The following is a 19,846-nucleotide window of genomic DNA, read 5'->3' on the forward strand; positions in this document are numbered from 1 at the left end:
GTGTCGTGGCAGGTTATCTTTGTAAAAAGTTGCAGGTCAACGATAAGCCTATATTGGATGATAACTCGAAGTCTGCCAGGACAAGGGCACTTCTTGCTTCATTACCCGGCTGGTGACGTGGGCAAGTGACGCTCGCAGTGTATGGAGCTCCCGGCGTGCCTCGGACATCATCTGAGCACCTCCTGTTCCCGAACAGCCGCCGCAACCACATCAGCCATGCTCTCTTTGCGCTGCTGAACTTTGTTGACGGGAACGGACTGCATTAGTTAATTTGAAGAGTTCGCCAAGCGTGATTTTGGTAGATTATCTCTGAGCCCCACCTCTTACAATTTTTTTCTGCTCCGTCTCTCGCTCTCTCCTTCTCCTTTCCTCCCTCCACTCTTCGCTATTACCAGCCGCCATCCTCCTCTCCTGTGAACGACTGCTGAGGTGTCGCACTCAGGCGCACACAGTTGTGGGGTGCACTTTTCATTTTCAATTCTAAAAACCACTTCCTTCCTCGCTTGTCATTCTTCAACCTGTCACCCTTTAATCGCATATTTTCATAATCCCCTTCATCACACTTCCATCACCACATCATCATTATCAGCCTAAGTACTGCCACTTTAGGGGAAATGACCTCTGCCATGTTCTACCAATAAACCCGGTCCTGTGCTTTCTTCTGCCACATTATACCTGCAAACTTCTTTAACCTCATCTGCCAACCCAATTTTCTGTATCCCCCTCGAGTGTTTGCTGCTTTCGTAATCCAGTAATTTATCCTTAATTAGCTTAATAATGTCAATTATCCCCCCCCCCTTGTCTGCAGTCAGATGGCAGAGCAAAAGTCTTCGATTCGTGATGGTCTGGGTTCGTTTCCAAAAGCCACCGGAAGCCCGCTTATTTTCGTAGGCAAAAAAAGAAGTATTCCGACGTGGCCTTTAGTAGTGTAAAACTTTAGGTGGTGTAAAAATTGTCGGGGTTTAATGTCCGAACATGAGGAAATTGTTATCAGAGACGCCTACGTGGAGTACTACGGAAATTTCGGCCACCCGGGGTTCTTCCATGTGAACCTCAAGCTAAGTACGTGAGCCTCAATGATTTTCGCCCAAGTGCAGTGCACGCCTCCACGTACCGTCAAAATCGTTCTGTATGGCCAATATGGTGAGCACGTTGAAGGCGGCCACCGTGGGCAGCGCGGAGGAGAGCAACATACAGATGCGGTCTCCGAACACGAACTGGGCCAGCGTCTCCAGGCTTCCCGTGCTTTCAAGAACCCAGTACGGCAGCGCCACGGACACCAACACGATGGACAGTGTCGCCGCAACAACTGCCGGGGAAAAACATTACAAATGCCTTTTCGGAGGATGCATCCGCAGACACAATTCCCGACATTCCTCTGAAACGAGCTCTTCAAAGCTATCGGGCTGAATAGGGCCGTCTTGACCGGGTCTCGAACAAGGAGGATTAAAGGAAAATTGCTGGAGTGGAAGCTCCCGCAATACCTTGCCAGCAGAAGTGAAGCCAGCTTTTGCCACTGCCAAGATGGCGGAAACATGCTTTTTCTGATAGTGCGCACTTAAAGATCAAGTGGCTTTAATAGTTTATGTAAATGCTACGTAATTTTATATTAAAAGATAGTTGTTCCTGACGAAATAACCTACAGAAACGAGTATGGATGACTGAATCTTCAAAGAACTTTGCTTCCAATTAGAGGCTCAATAAGGAAAACCAGTAACTGTAAGACGCACTTGGGGCACTATGTGACCCGAAAGAGTTCCCACATACAACTCGACGGGCATGCGAGGGAAACGCTTTAATTTTAATGGTGATACTCTATCATGCCCCCAGTAGGATGGCCGCCACAGCTGCCATCTTGCCAAGGGATCGGCTTCACTTCTGCGTAATCATTTCGACTCCTTCAATTTTGTTTAATCCTTCTTGGTCTCGAACCGGAGCTTTTGTGCATAGCATCGCCATGTCGCATATCTGCTCGGCGAAAAAAGGCCTCTAACGATAAATGACTGTCTGTCTGCCTGTCTGCTCTGCTTCAACCACGGGCAATCAGTGGACGCCAGCGATGTACGTGCTCACGTTTACGTTGCGAGATAATAAGTATTCCAAAAAAAAAACAAGCACTATGTTTAAAAACGACCTCATATCCTGCCACTGACTATACATAGATTCGAAACTCCGTCATTCGAAAGTGAAACCGAAAAGCGGGATAGTTTAGACTATTACGCGTATGTACTTCAATAGGAAAACTTTGAACAGCGTGCAATTAAAGAGGAAATATCCCAAACGGCTATATTTATTCCTTAAACCATTTTTTTTATTTTGAATTGCGTGCGCGTTTAAAAATGTATATTTTCATGTTCTGTCTAATACGTTTTAGTTGTACATGTATTGGTGTACTCTTTTGCTCCTTTTTCCATTATTCACCAATATTTTACTGTGTTGCGAAGCTATGTGGGTAATTTTATTCATTTCACGCTGTATAACATTAGGTATTCACTGTGTGTGATAACTTTTTAAGATTCCCCCTTACCCAATGCCATAGGCATTGGGTAAGGGGGAATCCAAAAATGCCCATGTAAAGACTTTTTAAATAAATAAAGAAATAAATAAATATCATAGGCCAGTTATGCTGCTTCTACTCGCCTGATATATGTCATACTGCACTGTTTTTTTTTCTCTTGATCTATTAGTGCACTCTGGGGGCACCCTACCATGAAATACGGAATACTATTACTTTTGATTGATATCACTACGATATGCTGTGCACATGCAGGAGGCCCTGAAGTATTTAAGTATAGCCAACGAAAAGAGGTCATTGTGCCGCAGGCAGTCGCTTGTTTAACTGACAGGCTCAAACGACCAATAAGGGAGGACCAAGGAGGAACAGCATTCCACATATTCCGTGGTACGGTATCAGTACGCTGTTGTTTTTTGCTTGTTATTATGGTTCTCTTAATCTGCTATTGCTGTTTTTTTTGTTAAGCGCTTTTTTATTAATAAATGTTGTTACGATGCATTCCCACCTGCTTTGTGTCGGACAGAGTAATGTCGTACAAATTAAATTAGTTGATTAGTAAATAAATAATCCATAACACTCAGCACGTCGCGTATAGCAAAGGACAAAAGTACGTTCCCACCTACCCAAGTTCAACACGCAGGCCGCGAGCATGGCGAGTAGTATCTGCGATACGCTGTGCAGCAGCAACGCGACGAGCACCAGCGAAGGGTCCGTGCGGTCGAGGTAGGGGGCGCCGGTGTCGAAATGCTTGTATCCGACGGCGCCATAGACGCAGATGGCGCTGTGCACCACGAAGAAGCAAAAGGCACACGCGAAATGGCCCGTCCAGTAGAAGCAGTTGCCCAGTCCCATCATCAGCTGGTACTCCTGCATACCGCATTTACACGTTGAGCAGGTGACGACATCAGACAGTGAGAAGATTAAGCTTGTACAGCGTTCCGGTATATGCAATGGCGTTGGCACATCCTCATGCTTCCAGAGCAGCTGACCAACGACCTTGGAAGCTGACCAACATTCCCTCGATTACTACCTGAAGGCATCAAGACTGCCAGAACAATATCCTCGTATGGATGAAGGAAAGATAGTAAATTTAGGGATCTTCAGCTCGTAATAGGACCGCTGATCAGCTGTTAGCTCGTAATCACATCAGACCTCAACAAACAAAGAGAGTTCCACACTCGCCGCAATGACCATAGGCGGCGCTGACTGTCACTCCCACATTTATTACACACATACGCTATAAATTGGACGGAAGAATGACCACCACCGTAAGTAAATCAGGCGTAGAGCATCGGATACGTTATTCCAAGGTCGCAGGTTCGGATCCTGCCGCTGGCAAGTAATCTTTTCGTACGCTTCTTTCTTCACATTTACATACGACTGATTCTAATAACAACCCCTTCCATTCTCTTAACATCACTGTGCGAGAGACGTTGGGCCGTCGCCATAACGACGTAACTAGACTCGTAGCGAGAGGAGGGGGGGAGTGTATTGCCCTGTAAGCCTGGGCCCTCTCCGAAATTCGCATGAAAGGGTTTTTTTTACCAAGTAACCAAGGACAAATAACAAAAATAAGGATTTTTAAAGCTTTGAACACGTGCCCCTCTCCTCACCGAAAAAAGAATTCTTTGCTACGGGCCTGGATGTACGATTTAGGAATATTTACCCTGAGGCCACTGTTGTTCTCGAAGCAAAGGCGACTGATAATCCTGTACATCGGGAAAAGGAAGGCAGTAGACGCCAGCCAGAAGAAGCCGTACCGGTACCGCAGAACGTCTTCCGCGAAGTCAGGTACAGGAAAGCTTCTCATCGTGATCTGCAACGAAAATAAATTCGAGGGTTCTTACGCACCAGCCTTATATAATGAATGCGAGGCACGCCGTTGCAGAAAACTGCGGATTAATATTGACCACTAGGGCTTCTTTAAGATTCACCTAAATGTTAGCCCATGTGTGAAAGGAAAAACTGACGTCAATCCGTTCGGAGAATAAATAATAAATGGTGCTCTTGAATATCTTTGGTAAACAGACCACACTGAAAAATATCTGGGCCCTGGTTTCGATCCCAAGATCAGGACAAACTTCCTAAAATAATTTTCTACGAATATTCCGCACGGATTTTCAGGCAATACTTAGCGAAAAGCTGTGGAATGTCAACTACCTAACATCAACATTCAAGGATTGCAGATAAGTCTTTTCACTTGTGCGTTCTAGTTTATCGCCCTAATAATTATACGGTCGCCATGACCTGGCGTGATACCCGCATCCTCGGGCTGATCAGCGCAGGACCTTAGCAAGAAAACTGCCGCCAGGCGTACAGCGACAGTCGCCGTTGACGTCCATGCGTTTTAACAACGCCTGCAGTACGCTCAGGCTGCGTGAATGAACTGCACTAAAGTACATTTAGATGCAGCATTTTTTTTCTTCAAAAATCTGCATCAGTTTGAGCGCATTGGTGCAAGTAGTACACGTTTGCATAATTAACCCACACTTTCAGATGAAATACTAAAATTCACCATGTCTTCCTTGTCCCGCTGTCTCAAGAAAGCACTGTTCAATGCCACCTGCATCTTGTAGGCTCTTTCTGCAAGTTAAAACAAAAAAAAAGAAACGGTTAAAAAACGCAATGGTGCACCTAATTTACGAGCGGCTTGGAGTTTTCACTCTTGGAAGTATGACAATCAATCCAATTTTAACACCTAAGAAAAAAATTACATTTTAGAAAGTGATCAAGAGAGAGAGAGAGAGAAGCACCGGAGATGACACTCGAATAGAGTTTACAGACGAAGGTTTTCATGACTTACAAACTTCAGAGGTGTTCAAGTGTTGCGGGGCTCAGCACGTGGATAAAGGTCTAACGCTTGGCATGGATAAACAAGAAACATGGGATGGAGGCTTGGGCAAGGCGAACGAAAGAAAGGGCATGCACGTACATGCCGTGCTTCGCTTGCCTTCCATTGACCAATAGAAGGCTTTTTGGATACCTTTTAAAAACGATAGCCTTTCTTGGGATACTTTGACGAAAGAAAAGGCTACCGACTTTAATGAGTGCGGTTTTGTGCCCTATTTTGACAACACATGCGTTCTACATTGTGACAGAAATTTGTCGGCCCGTTTGATTGTGGAGGCAGCATAAACGACCCGTGATGACTTAGAGTGCGTGAGCGCAGAATATATGTCGCTCACGCAGAAAAACTTGGTTTTATTTTCGATGGTGTGGTTGAAAATAATGAATGAGTAATGTATGGCACGGCACGTGGATTTTTTGTGTTTTGTTTTGCCTTTCACTTTTTCTTTTTTTCACGCCTTTCTGTACACATTGACGTACCGCAATAAACGTTTAGTAATAATAAGCGTGTGTGTCTTTCTCTCGTGCTCTCGTGTAAAAGCTCTGCGCTTCCTTACCACGATAGATTCATACGAACTTGGTCAATTAATTGTATATTAAGTCGATCAGTGGACTGTTTTTGGATCGATGTTTTTGAAGTCGATCAGTGGAGTGTCCACTGATCCACTGATCAGTGGATCAGTGGACACTCCCCTTCCCATCTCTTTCCTCGCAAGGCCGACGCAGGCAGCGTCTGCTAGTAAAAAAACCGATTGCCCACGCTGCCCAATCATTCACTGGTCTCCCCGTATAGACAAATTCCACCGGACTTACGTCACGAAAAGGCGGTGGCGCTGTCTTGGTAGGCAAAATAAGGTCCCTAGATGAAACAAGTTTCCAAGGTAGCGACACCCTCCCTTTTCTTCCTCGCTTATTTGCCTGAAGCGCCCCCTAGAAGGTTTAAAACTTTCATCCAAAAGCGAATGTTTGGGTTCTGTTGCTACGGTGAATAGATGTAAATGAAACAAAATGGAGCGAAATAAGACGTAGAGTAAACAGTTAGCTTTATGAGCATAAACGGCACAACACAAGAGCAAGCGGGATGTGCGTTACTCAACCGGCAACGTTGGGCAGTTCTATACTTTACACCACTAGCCATGTCGTCTCGCGTAGTACATTTTAGTTCCACGGCCGCGGTATTTCGTCCAGTTCTAACTAGTCCACTTCGCCGATTGTGTTTTGTTCGTGATGTGACACAGTGAACGTGCTTCTTGCTGGATCCTGTAAGTGGCCACAGGGCGTGACGTTGTGACGATTGATTACAACCGGCTTGTGCACACGCAAGAAAAAAAAAACTACAACCAGACTGGTACGAACACTCGTCCAGCAGCACTGCGATGACGTTTTTTTTAAATGTGCCCATTTGGACAATCGTGATGCCAAGTGATTCTGATGCGGTGCTGGGAAGTTCCTGAAAAGTGAGAGTTCTACTGGTGAGGTGTCTCCAAGCAGCGCGTTTCGGCTCAAGCGGGAACTGGTCAAGAGTGAAATGTTTCTGAAGGTGCGTTGATTACAACCTACAGCTGTTCTGTATACGTGCATACCCACATGTATTTGTACCAACTGGCATGCACTAGACACGCATTAGACGCGCGCCTGGCGTTTCAATAAAAACCGACAAGTGAACTCGCTTCGCAGATCCGCGTCGACATACACGAAAGCATTCGTGTGAAATGGTTCATAGTTGCACTTAATGGTGCGCTTCATCTCGGAAAGCACGAGGTAAGTTGAAGAGAGCGAAGCCATTTTCTGTTGTTTACGGCAACGCAGCATTGCTGAAAAACGCAGATGTTGCATTGAACGAGCATGGCGAAACAATCATTGTCGACTTAACGCACACCGAAACACTCCTCGTCTTCAGTTTATGTTCTGGTTACGATTTTGTCTTTGGTCACGGCGAGAATCCGGCTGGAGCCATATGCGCATGCGTACTCGTTTTGAACCTTTTGCATAATAATAAATATCACCACCAGCCATTTGCAAGATCACGTGCAAGTGATGCACCAATTACAGACGCGGATGGCAGAGAAAAAGAGGAGTAATCGAGAGAGTGAGGAGGACGGCTCGAGAACAATGAGTGACGCTACCTTGTTTCATCTAGGGACCTTAAGGCAAAACACGCTTTGCCTACCGCAGTTTTCTGCTGTCACGTGTACCCTAATTTTTGTTTTGCACGTTTTTCACTTATCAAACGTTGTCTCGCGATATTAGTCGTGCTTTCGCTATTGTGAAGTTGTGATTTTTTAATACGCGAAAAAAATTGTTTATATCTTCAGAGTCTCTTTAAATAATGCGAAAGAACTTTGTTTAAACTACGAGTAAATGATCGCAGCAGACAAAAGGTTAAATATTCCTCACTTAATACTGTTCTGTTATTTCCATAAATAGATATTGCGTACTTTCGAAGGCAAAACAAGAATATTTGTTTTCAAATGTTGTAAGGAATAATTGATTACATCTTCATGCCAAATCTTGAACAAAACGGCAGAGCTATGCATACCCTGGTGGTTAAATTTTTCAAGGTTTCACTTCTACCGCCTAGTCACAAGAACCAGTTGCAATAAAGTTTGCACACAAAAAATGAAGCATGTTTCAATTAGGCATAACTTTAAATTACTTTGTTTTACACTCAGCAAACAAGCGTTGAAATGCATTGAAAAAAATCTGCAACTAAAACAAAAAAGTCAGGGCTGAAAGGGTTAAGAACATGATCCATCTGAAGCAGGTCCGAAGCCTGTATATTCCCATAATTCTCATGCGGGTACAAGCGCACCTGAAGGAGCCTGCGTTGACACTAGCGCGAGATTCCGCTCTAGTTATGATTGTATAAAACTCTATGGGCAGAACTCAACATCAGCGTCCTGCCATTCCTTGAAGGCAATGCTTCTCCTTCATTCAATAAATAAGGATAATAAAGAACACATAACGATTAAGCATTCCCAAAAAATACCCAATTACACATCATTCACGCGATACAACCCCCCCCCCCCTCCTGGAAAGATGCGGGTGGCATTTTTCGCTGAGAAAGCAAATACTACATATACTATGAATTGAAAGCTCATCGTTCCTTATTGAAGTTAAGTTGGGTTAAGCAGTGAAGTCGGAACGTCCGAAAAAATTTGCCATTAAGTAAACCTTATTGACCAAGAACTATCGAAACGAATACATGTGCCTGTACAGCCAAGCCATTTGCTTGAAATACATGAAAGGTTCTGACGTCACGTAAATAAGCGATTATAATTAGTGGGACATTCGAGGAAATTCTGCCTGGGTGGGATGGTGACCACTGTGGGTGGAGCTAACATTTATTCTTAGGCTGTAATCAATTACAGATACAAAGGCTCTCAACAGAACACTTTTGAAGATGTAACCATGTTGAAAAAAAGCATGGCCTTTGAGTACAGTAAAACAGAAAAAAGGAAAATTGCCGAATGTTGGCAAACAGAAAGCACAGGATTTCTTATGTAACAAAAAACTAAGAATGGTGTTTATGCAGAAAATTTTCATGAAAGTAAAACAAAGGAAACCTTTTAAGCACGGGAAAGTTTAATGGCAAACGTAGTTCTACAACTTCAAAACATAAACATAGCTTTGCAAAAATTTTGTGGCGAGATAGCTGCCAGAAATTTTGTTTTTCTCGGAAAACATTTTTGCAGTGCAGCTGCGCTTTTCTTTCCTGTTTCGCCACCCTATAGTACAAAGCTGTCCCCCCCCCCCCTTTTTTTTTCAAGATGTATGAAAACTCACCCCAGAGCTGCCTGTCCATCTCTGGGTCGTAAAAGAACTCTCTGGGGCGACGAAACCCGATGTCTAAGCCCTTCTGACCAGGGTTCTCGTCCTCGTAGAGGTGAAGCGCGTATTCCAGCGTCGAATTCGTCAGGGTCCTGAAGTGAACACACACCACGCATCCCTCGTACGCGCACAGCGCCGCCACTTGGTCCTCACCATTGTAATTGATTGCCTCTGCGAAAAGAACGGTGTTAGTAGTTAGTGATTGAAGGGGTCATCACAACCGATTTTCAATCATAATTTACGCTGGCGCATTCAAAAGCTGGACAAACTTCAGTGCCACTCATTCGTCCCTGAAAGGACCACTCACCAGGTTTGACAATTTTCAGCTGACAAGCGCAGTATATAGACGTGGCGTTCGTTATCACGTCTGCCAAAATTTTCAACGCTACGTGCCGCGGAAATGAGTCGAATTTCAAGATGAACGCTGCTCCCCCCCCCCCTCTGCCGGCGCACGCCTAGAGAATGAGGGCATGACGTGGGCGTATGAATGGCCCTACGTACACGGCTATGCAATGACGTTGATCCTCTACGCACACGACTCTGCTCTGACATTGTCAAGAGTATATACCACGTGACATGGCAAAAACTATTTAAGACAAGATGCGTAGTTTATTTATTTGTTGCTTTAAGAGAATAAAACTTGAAATAAATAATAAGACGCAATGAAAATTGTGTGCGTTTTTCTTTAATTTTTCTCCCGTGAAATGCTGTGAAATGCAGGGCTAATGGGCCAGCGTTTCGCATGCGTTCGTGTCCCCGCGGTCAGCGCTTTCAGCAGACGACAGCCGCAGAATGCTCCTCCGTGTTCGCGCACTCATTGTGCTCATCTACTCTACCGCGTCTAAGCCGGCGTTTCCAAACCATCCCGCAGAAACAGGCAAAAGACCACAAAATAACACTGGTCAACAAAGCAACGCTGCTAGCGTGCTCGGGGGTTGGACTTGTTCGGGCACATCATGCGCACGGCACCTCATGGTCCGATGCTGGAGAGGTTAAGGAAATACATGTCTTGCGATGGCTACGCGGAGGAGCGGCAAGGGTTTCGAGCTCACCTCCTCTCATCCTCGTTTCGCGCCGCTTCAAAAAACCTGTTTTCTCCGCTCGTGATGAACCGATTCGAAAAATTTTAGTGGCAAAATGTTCCTCATCGGACACCCAAGAACTTCCACTGTCGTTATGTGGGCTGGTGAGTGGCCCTTTAAAGGGGTCGTGAAACGGCCACTTTACAACGACAATGCGGCACCACGGGCAGCCACACGTGCTAGCTATATCATTAGCCCGAGTGGACCTGCATAGACGCTTTTCCTATTGAAGAACGTGGAACTCTACGCATATCGAGCGCGCGCAAGAAGCGCTCATCAGCGTCTGCAATACGCAATGCGCGTCCCACAAGAACGCTGCTTAATATGACGTCATAGTTCAAGTTAGCGCCGATTACGTATGGCAGAGACGTTGATGGGTATTCAAATTGCACGTGCTCGCAAGTACCGAGGAGTTCCGCGTTCCTCGATAGGCAATGCATTACTTATTATGACGTCACCTAATTAGTGCGTGTGGACGCCGGTGGTTTTGCATTGTCGTTTTAGAGCGAGCGTTTCACGACCCCTTTAAAGGGCCCTCTAACGCTTGAAAACATCGGTGCCAACTGCATAACCCATCCGTCCGTCCGTCCTTTTATCCGTCCATCCACCCACCCACCCACTCATCCATCCATCCACCCACCCACCCACCCAACCACTCATCCATCCATCCATCCACCCACCCACTCGTCCATCCATCCGTCCATCCATCCACCCACCCACTCGTCCATCCATCCGTCCATCCATCCTTCCATCCTTCCGTACATCCACCCACCCGCCCACTCATCCATCCTTCCGTACATCCACTCATCCATCCGTCCACCCGTCCGTCCGTCCGTCCGTCCGTCCGTCCGTCCGTCCGTCCATCCGTCCGTCCGCCCGCCCGTCCATCCATCCATCCATCCATCCATCCATCCATCCATCCATCCATCCATCCATCCATCCATCCATCCATCCATCCATCCATCCATCCATCCATCCATCCACGTCGGGGTGCTCTCATGATGGCGTCATTAACTTGGGGCATACAAAAATTAGTAAGGGATGGCAAGAGGCTTTGACAAGCTTGTCTGACTGTACACGGCATAAATAAAGAGAAAATCGCATCGCGCACGTCGTCAAGCCTTCTCCTCTTGACACGCATGGCACATACCCGTATGCCATGGGAGGTGGTACGCACGTATACGCCACAGGTGATTGACTCTAGAATGGCGAGAACAGACGTTAGGAATTTGAAAGCGAGATCATTAAGAAATTTTGACATCGGCAGCGTTGACCTTAAGAATGCGAAGAAAAACTACCAGGGTCTCAGCAGGAGTCGAACCCAAGCGTTCTGCGAGGTATTCAGGCATTCAACGACAGAGGCACCATCTTGCTAGGAAGCGCAGCCACTATTACAAAGAACACACAACACAAGCGCTTATGTGTGTGTGTGTGGTGTGTGGTGTGTGGTGTGTGCTGTGGTGTGTGTTCTTTGTAACAGTGGCTGCGCTTCCTAGCAAGATGGATTCTTACCAACTGGCCCGATACAATTGTTTATTGACAGAGGCACGCCGAGTCTCGAAACTGCTAAGGAAAAAGACCCTACACATGTGTAATGTTGGTGAAACGTAAATTGTCCTGTGTGCATACTTCTGTAAACATCACATATGCACTCCTATGATACAGGCGTTACATAGGGTTACCGACAATGGCATATTTAGGCGCCATCCACTGAAGTTGGTCTACGTAGTACCAGCTAAGACTGCCACACTCGCAAGCACAAGCGTTGCATATAAGCTTACCCATGTTCCTGTTGGCATCGTTCAACAACTGTATAAACACCTGGTTATGTGAAACATAAGTGAATGTTCCAAAACAAGTGTGCGTACATCATTTGTACACATCTTTCACGCGACTTCGTAACGTTTCACTCAGTAAAAAAAATACACCACAGCGAGCCTCCCTCCACATGTCTTACAGAACATCGAGTGCCATGGTACGTGGGATCTACAATTATTTGTTTCTTTTTTTTAGGTACCCTTGGGTAGAATAAAGCTACGTTAACGTATGGGCGCTCAGATTTGATTCATTCTGCTGATCGGCATTGATCGACTGTTCGAGTTTTCTGACACCGAATGCACTTTTAAAAGTACTCGTATATGAGAAAAGGCAAAAACCTAGACTATCAAATAATCGTCTCAGTTCGATCCGTTCTGCTCTCCTTTCTCCCTAAGTGTACCGCGCTTAGCGCTAAGTGTACCCAGCGAAATTCGTCACACTTGTGCTAAGCGTACCACAATCCGCAAAGCACTTTCCCCTTCGAAGTCCTTCTAATCGATACTTAATACGTACTGATGCCCGGGAAGGCGGCGCGAAAAAGGTTTTCGGGCTCGTCACCCCAGGGGCTGTAAAGACCGCACTCCTCTTCGGTGGTGTTCTTGTCACCGCCACTGTTGTCATGTTCCTTATCGTCGTCATCACCGTCTTCGTTGTCGTCGTCGTCGTCATTGTCGGGGTATTGATCATCGTCGAACTCATACCTGCGAAGTGTTTACGCGCCATGATGAGGCTGAGCGGTGTTGCTGGAAAAATATTCCGTTGGATCTTTAAATGTAAACTTTAGAGGAGGGCTAGGGAGTCCAGTCGACACCCATTTATTTTGCGGAACCTGCTATCACCTCCTCCGCATGCAGGTTGCGAATACGCCGTATAGGAGCCGCGCTTTAAGATGTAACGCATTGATACGCCTTGGTCCCTAGGGACAGAGTTGTTTCGCATGTGTGTTTATGCGCAGGAAGGGGATCTTCCACAACCCATGTACAGCCGTGGCCACGTCTGTGTAGAGCACGCGAGCAACCGGTTTTCCCCGGCGGTGCGAAAGCTTGAGGCACTTTCGGGCTCTGAAGTGGTGTATAAAGGGCATTTGTGTTCTAGTTGTCAGGCTGGCCGTGTCAGAGCCTGATACTCTCTCAAGGTTTTGTGTCACAGAGCAAAAACCGATGCCTCCCGTGCTCTACACAGAGCACGACGGCTGTACATGTTCGAGCGTGTATTCCTATACAAGGCAAATGCGAATATTTCGGAGGGCATGGGGCCCCTATGGCTAAGCAAATGTCGTTTCCACCTCCTCCCGTTCGGGCTTGAATTCTTGAAGTATGTTAGTTAAAAGCCTTAACTGCAAGCAGTAACTTAGCTACAAGAGGAGTTACTTCGTCTCACAGTCAGCTGCTAACATTATTGTACCACTTTAGTAACACTAGAATTGTGCAGGTGCAAGAGAAGTTAGTAATAATTCCTAGGTCTTTACTAACTTCAGTCTCAAGAGATTAGTGCGAGCGAAGTGAGTGATGGGCCCCACGCCTGCCGCTCACTTTGCTCGCACTAAACTGCTGAAGCCACCGGCTGTCCGTGGCACTGAGTGGACGACATGCGCGCCATTTTTTTCTTTAGAAGGATTCCGTAACAATTTTTCAACATAGTCAAGAAACATCGTTGACGGCTAGTTAGGCCTCCCGAAAACACGCAAGCCAAGCATAGCACCACAGCACGTGGCCTGTAATTTACAACTCTCTACCTAAACTGTCGTTTTCTTTTTTTCCACAAATGAGGCCATTATTTGTATTTATTTATTTATTTATTTATTTGGGCGTTTTCACAAAGTTTTCACGATGTGGGCGAAAGGAGAGTGAGTCTCCTGACTTTCCCCACTATTCGTAAGGCACTCCGGGCATGTACCGCAAAACAGTACATGTAAATATTTAATAACATACATATAAATAATAAATAAACGAGGAACACTACTACCACCGCTCGCGTCGGGCGGTGGGCCCCACCCGCCGGAAAAAGGAGGTCGAGCCATTTCGTCGCCTGAAGAGCCCGCTTCGGGACGACTCAAATGGCCGCGGCCGTACAACCAAAAGAGCAACACCGACAGGGCTCACAGCGCGAAACCAATCACGTGACTTTGACTGGCAGTGACGCCGAGTATACGTCACGCGTTCCGGTGTTTCCTTTCGCCCTGGACCGCTGTGTAGCTGCCAGCGTGAACCGTGATTTCTAACAACCTGGATGTGAACTGATGGTGAACAGGCAATTAAAAAAAGTAAGATCGTTCAGGGACGTGCTCACACTACGTTGTTGCGCTTTCCGAAGAACTATATAAATGCTTTAATAAAATCCAGGTTTTTGTTTATCCACTAGGTCGCTTTTTCTTGCGTCATAATCTTAGGTCTGTGTGTATACCGTGCGCATCCTTGCAACAGCAACTAAACGAAAAGGCGCACATCTGCCGTCGCCGTCGCCGTGATGTTCTGTATAATGCCCAAGGGCGGTAACAACGCTCGCCCGCCGTTTTCTCTACGCCAAAGACGACGGCAGCGTCTCAAGCGGAAATGAAACAGCCGTAGACAGGTGTCGAAGAGGGGGTAATGTGATCCGGCAGGAACTGCGTGCTTTTAGTGGCCGGAAGCGCTTAAGTCTATCTAGTCAGAAATCAGCAGACTACTCATAGAGCTTAACGTTCTGCGCTGTCAACACCCAGTTTGCATTGAAGCGATGGTCTGAACAAAGTTCACCTCCCACGCTGCCGTGGTCACAATATCTTTCGTCAGAATTTTCTTGAATTTTGCCACGTTGGAAGCCGAAGGACTGAGCTACTCGGCATCCATCCTATAACATTTGAAGTGTTGGCCTTGTATTAACTGCTGCACTCTTGCGGTGATCTCTTTCTCTCTCTATCTCTCACACATACACACACCGCACACACACACCACACACACACACACACACACACACACACCAAACACACCACACACGCACACACACGCGCGCGCACACACACACATACATACACACACACCACACACAAACACACCACACACACACACACACACACACACACACACACACACACACACACACACACACACACACACCCTGTTATCCATAGAATGATGGGTATGTCCCATCGATTACTCATCAAGAAAGAAAAAGAAAGAGAGCAGATAAATGTAATAAATTTTTTATCGTTAATGTGGCTCTTATATAACTCCGGCACAAACACGCGCAGTGTGAGTGTTCCACTTCAACAGCAGTTACCAAACGGTAGTTAATAAGTGAAACCTTTTCTTTAAGTGTGCATAGCTCTCACTAAGAACATCAAGCTCAAAAAAAAAAATAAAGAACACGGCAATCGAACCTGCGAGTTCTGACGCCTTGCCCGGTTCCCGCGATGTCTTCACCAGTGCTGACCACCGCCTGTCTCAGCTGGCCCTGTTCGGTCGTCGGCTGTGTGACGAACTTGGTGGACAGAAAGAGCAACGCGAGAATGAGCACGATCAGCACTTCGAGGAGGGACAGCACGTAGTGGCGCTTGATGGACTCGATCGCCAGGGTCCTCCACAGAACGGCGGCTGTCTGACGTGTCATGGCCGGCATAGAATGCTCTCGCCGACAGTGACAACGATGATGATATTGAAGGAAGTAACACGGGCCCACTGGGTAGCATTCACGAAGACGCAGACCGTGAAATGTTGTCTGACACCCACCTATAATATTTGGCCAGAAATCGGGTAACTAATAAAGAATATCTGCAATATAAATAAAAGCGAATCATTTATTCTTTTCTTTGATGAAAGTATCTGTCACCTGAACTATTATTTGACAGTAAAGAAAGAGCGGGGGGTTGAACTGAATCATAGCGAATAAGATTCACTTGAAGATAAAAAAATGTAAACACAATGAAGCTAACTTCAGTTGAATCTGAAACTTCTTATCCGGGTTTATACTACACATCTCATAGACCAGGCATTTCAAGTTTACCTCAGCCAGCAGGCCGTGGCCGCGATATTTTCTAGCACAAGGGTCGAGGCACAGGAGAAAAAAAAAAGCTGGAGGTGAGGGGTATCAGGGAACTTCAACGAGGTGTCAGCAAGAACGCCTTTCTCATATCTCGTACAAGGTCTCTTTGTCAAAGGGGATTGACATCAGAATTCTGAAAACATATCGATAGCCATATATAGGACGACCTAAACCTGCAGGCTCTGATTCTAAAATACAGTTTTCTTTCCACGGTTATGTTTTAGCACGTAGTGACCTCTTCAGTGGCATTACGCACGCCGAAAGTTTGAAAAAAAAATGCACATGCTGATGCGGCGTGAGATGGTCATGAAGTGAAAGATTTTGACGTTGTCTGCTAGGGTCTATACGTAACTTTATGTAGCTAAAGTGGTATACATTGTGTGCCACGTGGCTCGAAATCTTCACAAAGCAAGCGTCAAAAAATTGCAGTGAACAAACGTGTCCGAAACGTGCAAAATATTTCGAAACTCATAATGTCTAATAAACACTATCATGCTGAAATTTCACCAAAAAATGTCAGCGTGAAGCTTTGGCCTTAATTTAGGCTTTCGGAAACTGTCCTGTCATGTAAAAATAGAAGGAAAATGACAATATGAAAATTCCTAGTGTCTGACGTGTCAAAACCCTAACATGATCGTAAAGCGAAGCCGCGGAGGAAAGCTTCCGAGATTTTGATTGCCTGGGAACCTTAAACGGGCAACAAGCCTTTAGAATCCCACCTCCATGAATACGAGGCCGCTGCAGATGGTAAATGAACCCACTACCTTCGGGTTAGCAGTAGGGCGTCATAACCACACGACCACAACGATGATTAGTTGCAACATAGTACTGAAAAGTTACAGAATTTTCGAGCTATTTCCAGGGTGCGGAAATTCCCAGCACCTGCCATGTACGCGCCCTCGTATGCTGATACGCAGGGGCAGCGCCGCTTTTACCACTGGCGGCTGCCGAGCATCCAACTAGGAATAACTCACGAACATTCCTTTCATGACGTCGTGAGGTCCCCAAAGAGAGAGAAAGGATGAAAAACCGAGAGAAGGAGGGTTGCCGTGAAAGCCCTCCTTTCCCACTTCGCATGCAAGCGGAATGCGCTCGTGCCTTTTTTTTTTTTTTTTGTTCAGGACCACTGGTCGCTTGTTTGATGCGGCCAATAATAAAAATTTGTTAACTGTTTTTTCTATTTTGTTGCTGTGTTCTGAAGTGGCGAAAGTTAAGCTGAATAATTTCTCAGTAAGATAAAGCTTGATTGGCACAAATAAAATGAACTTTTTTATTGCACGTCTAGTACTAAAAAAAAAAGAGAGACATACACTTCGTATGAAAGTGTCAGTCTATAAAAGCAGCTTCAATTTGCAAGTGACATATGGACACAATTAGCGAACATTGAACCCAGAATATCCGAAGTAATGCAAAAACTATCAACAATCCTCGGTAGGGCACGTCGTATATGACCCAATCACGTCTGTTATGATGGCGCGCATAGATTTATTACAGAACTTCAGTACCAAGTGAGACTGAAGTTCAGAGGCCGAGAGAGGGTTGACGTGATCAGAACTTTTATAAGAGAGAACGGCACTGGAAACATTGTTTCGACAAGTTCACTTGTCCTCGTCAGTGCAACGCACTGCCCAGACGAAGAAAAGTTGACTTGTCCAAACGTTGGCTATAGCGGCAGTCCCTCTAAAGATGTTTAAAAGCATTTAGTCCATCACATGCGTTTGAGTGACAGTATTAGAAGTAAATACTAAAGCCGCGGCTACATGAACTTTATGAAAATGAATCCACCTATATTTAGTTGGTACATCATTTTAGCTACATGCCAAAAGTAACAAAAGGGAAAACTATGAGGCTGAGTCAACAAAAATTTGAGCCTTTCATTAAACGCATTTTGCCGTGAGCAGCTTTGCTGCCGTCTTGACCAATTATTCTAGCAAAACTGCAGTATACAGTCAGGCTCGCAGAGAATTGGGTTTACTCATGTACTTAAGCAAAAACAATACCTGCTCAAGAAATGGGTCCAAATACTTGTGTTCACCCGTTTTTACTAGGAAACTTGAAAAGCATTCGCGGAACTGAAAATACCCAGGTTAACTCACCGCCGATCTGCGAAAAACACGTGTTGCCTGATATAGTCATCTTCGTCGAATGCATGCATGGTTGAATTCCTCGGCATAGCTCACTGCGGCATCCGTTCTTTGCACACTGTATTTTATTTTTTTCGTATATTGCACCCTGACCGAGCGGGATAACTAAGCGTGATCGCACTTGTAGTATCTCTGTGTGAGTGCCGAGGAGCCGAGGGAAGTGCTACGAACTTATTAAATCAACCACTTCCCGCGCTTCACTTGATTTGAAATTCACGAAATAAGAAATAAAAAAGGCATATAAAGAAAAGAAAAGTTTTTCACAGTGGTATCAAATTTCTTTACGCGTAAAAAAACTTGTGAGAACCAACGAATTCGAACATCCTCATCAACCTTGCTCTGTTCAACCAGATCTCCGGACGCCCAGCAACCGCTACGTGCGTACATGTTCCCTTGAAACCGAAACTATAGCGCTGCGTTTCCGAGACCCGCTATATAGTGCGACAGGCCTGAAATAAATGCAGAGCCGGGGATCCTTGATGATGATGATGATGATGATGATGATGATGGCAGCCCATATGAATGGCTCACACCCACTCCGGTTGATTTGTCTTATTCGCTTCTCTCCGGTTTTCTCTTCCTTTATTTTAGGGGCGAAGCTCCCTTAGCCGTGGGTCTGTACACATATGTCTCTCTTGGTGCGTAACCGCCTAGTTCTATGCCTCACTCAGCAGGCGTGGAAGGACAGACAGAGAGACAGACAACGGACGCACGGACGGAGTACTCATGGTTTGCCGATAAAACTCCACGAAGCTTCGCCCCGCACATCATCATTCACTTTGTAGATATGCTGTAATTTTTTTTTCTCTCGTCAGCTTTTTCTCTCTTTTTCTTCTCTGTTTATATCCATTTCTTTTTCGATATACGAGTTTATTTTTTCTCTTTCTTTCGCCTCCTTACTCTTCTTTCTGGCTCTCTCATTCTCGGTATTTTTGCTTTCTTTTTTTTCCATTTCTTTCGCTTTTACTGTTAATTTTTTCTTTTTTCTTTTCTTCACTCTCTCTATTTTTCTTCCGCTTCTACTTTTCAATGTCCCTCTTTAAATACCTTTCGTTACTTACTCCCCTACCCCTCATCCTTACATCTATCCTCCCTTTCATTTGTCTATTGCACCTTTTATCTGCACTATACCCTACTATAGGCTATACGACGCTCTACTGGCTCGTAATTTTAAATAAAAGTGGTTACGACGCTCATCAAAGACAACGGGGTACGCGTGTTCATATCCCGCCTCGCCAAGAATTTTTTTCTTTTGCCACGATGTTATATTTATCTCTTTCGCGCCATTTATTCTTTTCTCTCTCAATTTTTATCTCTCTCAATTTTTTTCTCTCTCTCTCCTTGCGTACTCGTGTTCTCGCCCATCAGTTATTGCATCACATGCCGGTTGAAATCGGCGTAAGTGTTCTGGGATATAATTATAAGATGGAAAATGGTGACATACAAAGTGCGCGCGGGTTCGTGGCAATAATGGTTTTCTTTTACCACCGCACAGACTAACGGTCGCTGTAAATAGTTCCACTGTTAAAAACGATTCTTCCGTCTGAACTGATTTAATGTGTCGCTCTATACTTAAGTTATACCGTTAA

Source organism: Rhipicephalus microplus, chromosome 10 (genome assembly GCF_043290135.1).
Source record: "Rhipicephalus microplus isolate Deutch F79 chromosome 10, USDA_Rmic, whole genome shotgun sequence".
In the NCBI taxonomy this organism is placed as follows: domain Eukaryota; kingdom Metazoa; phylum Arthropoda; class Arachnida; order Ixodida; family Ixodidae; genus Rhipicephalus; species Rhipicephalus microplus.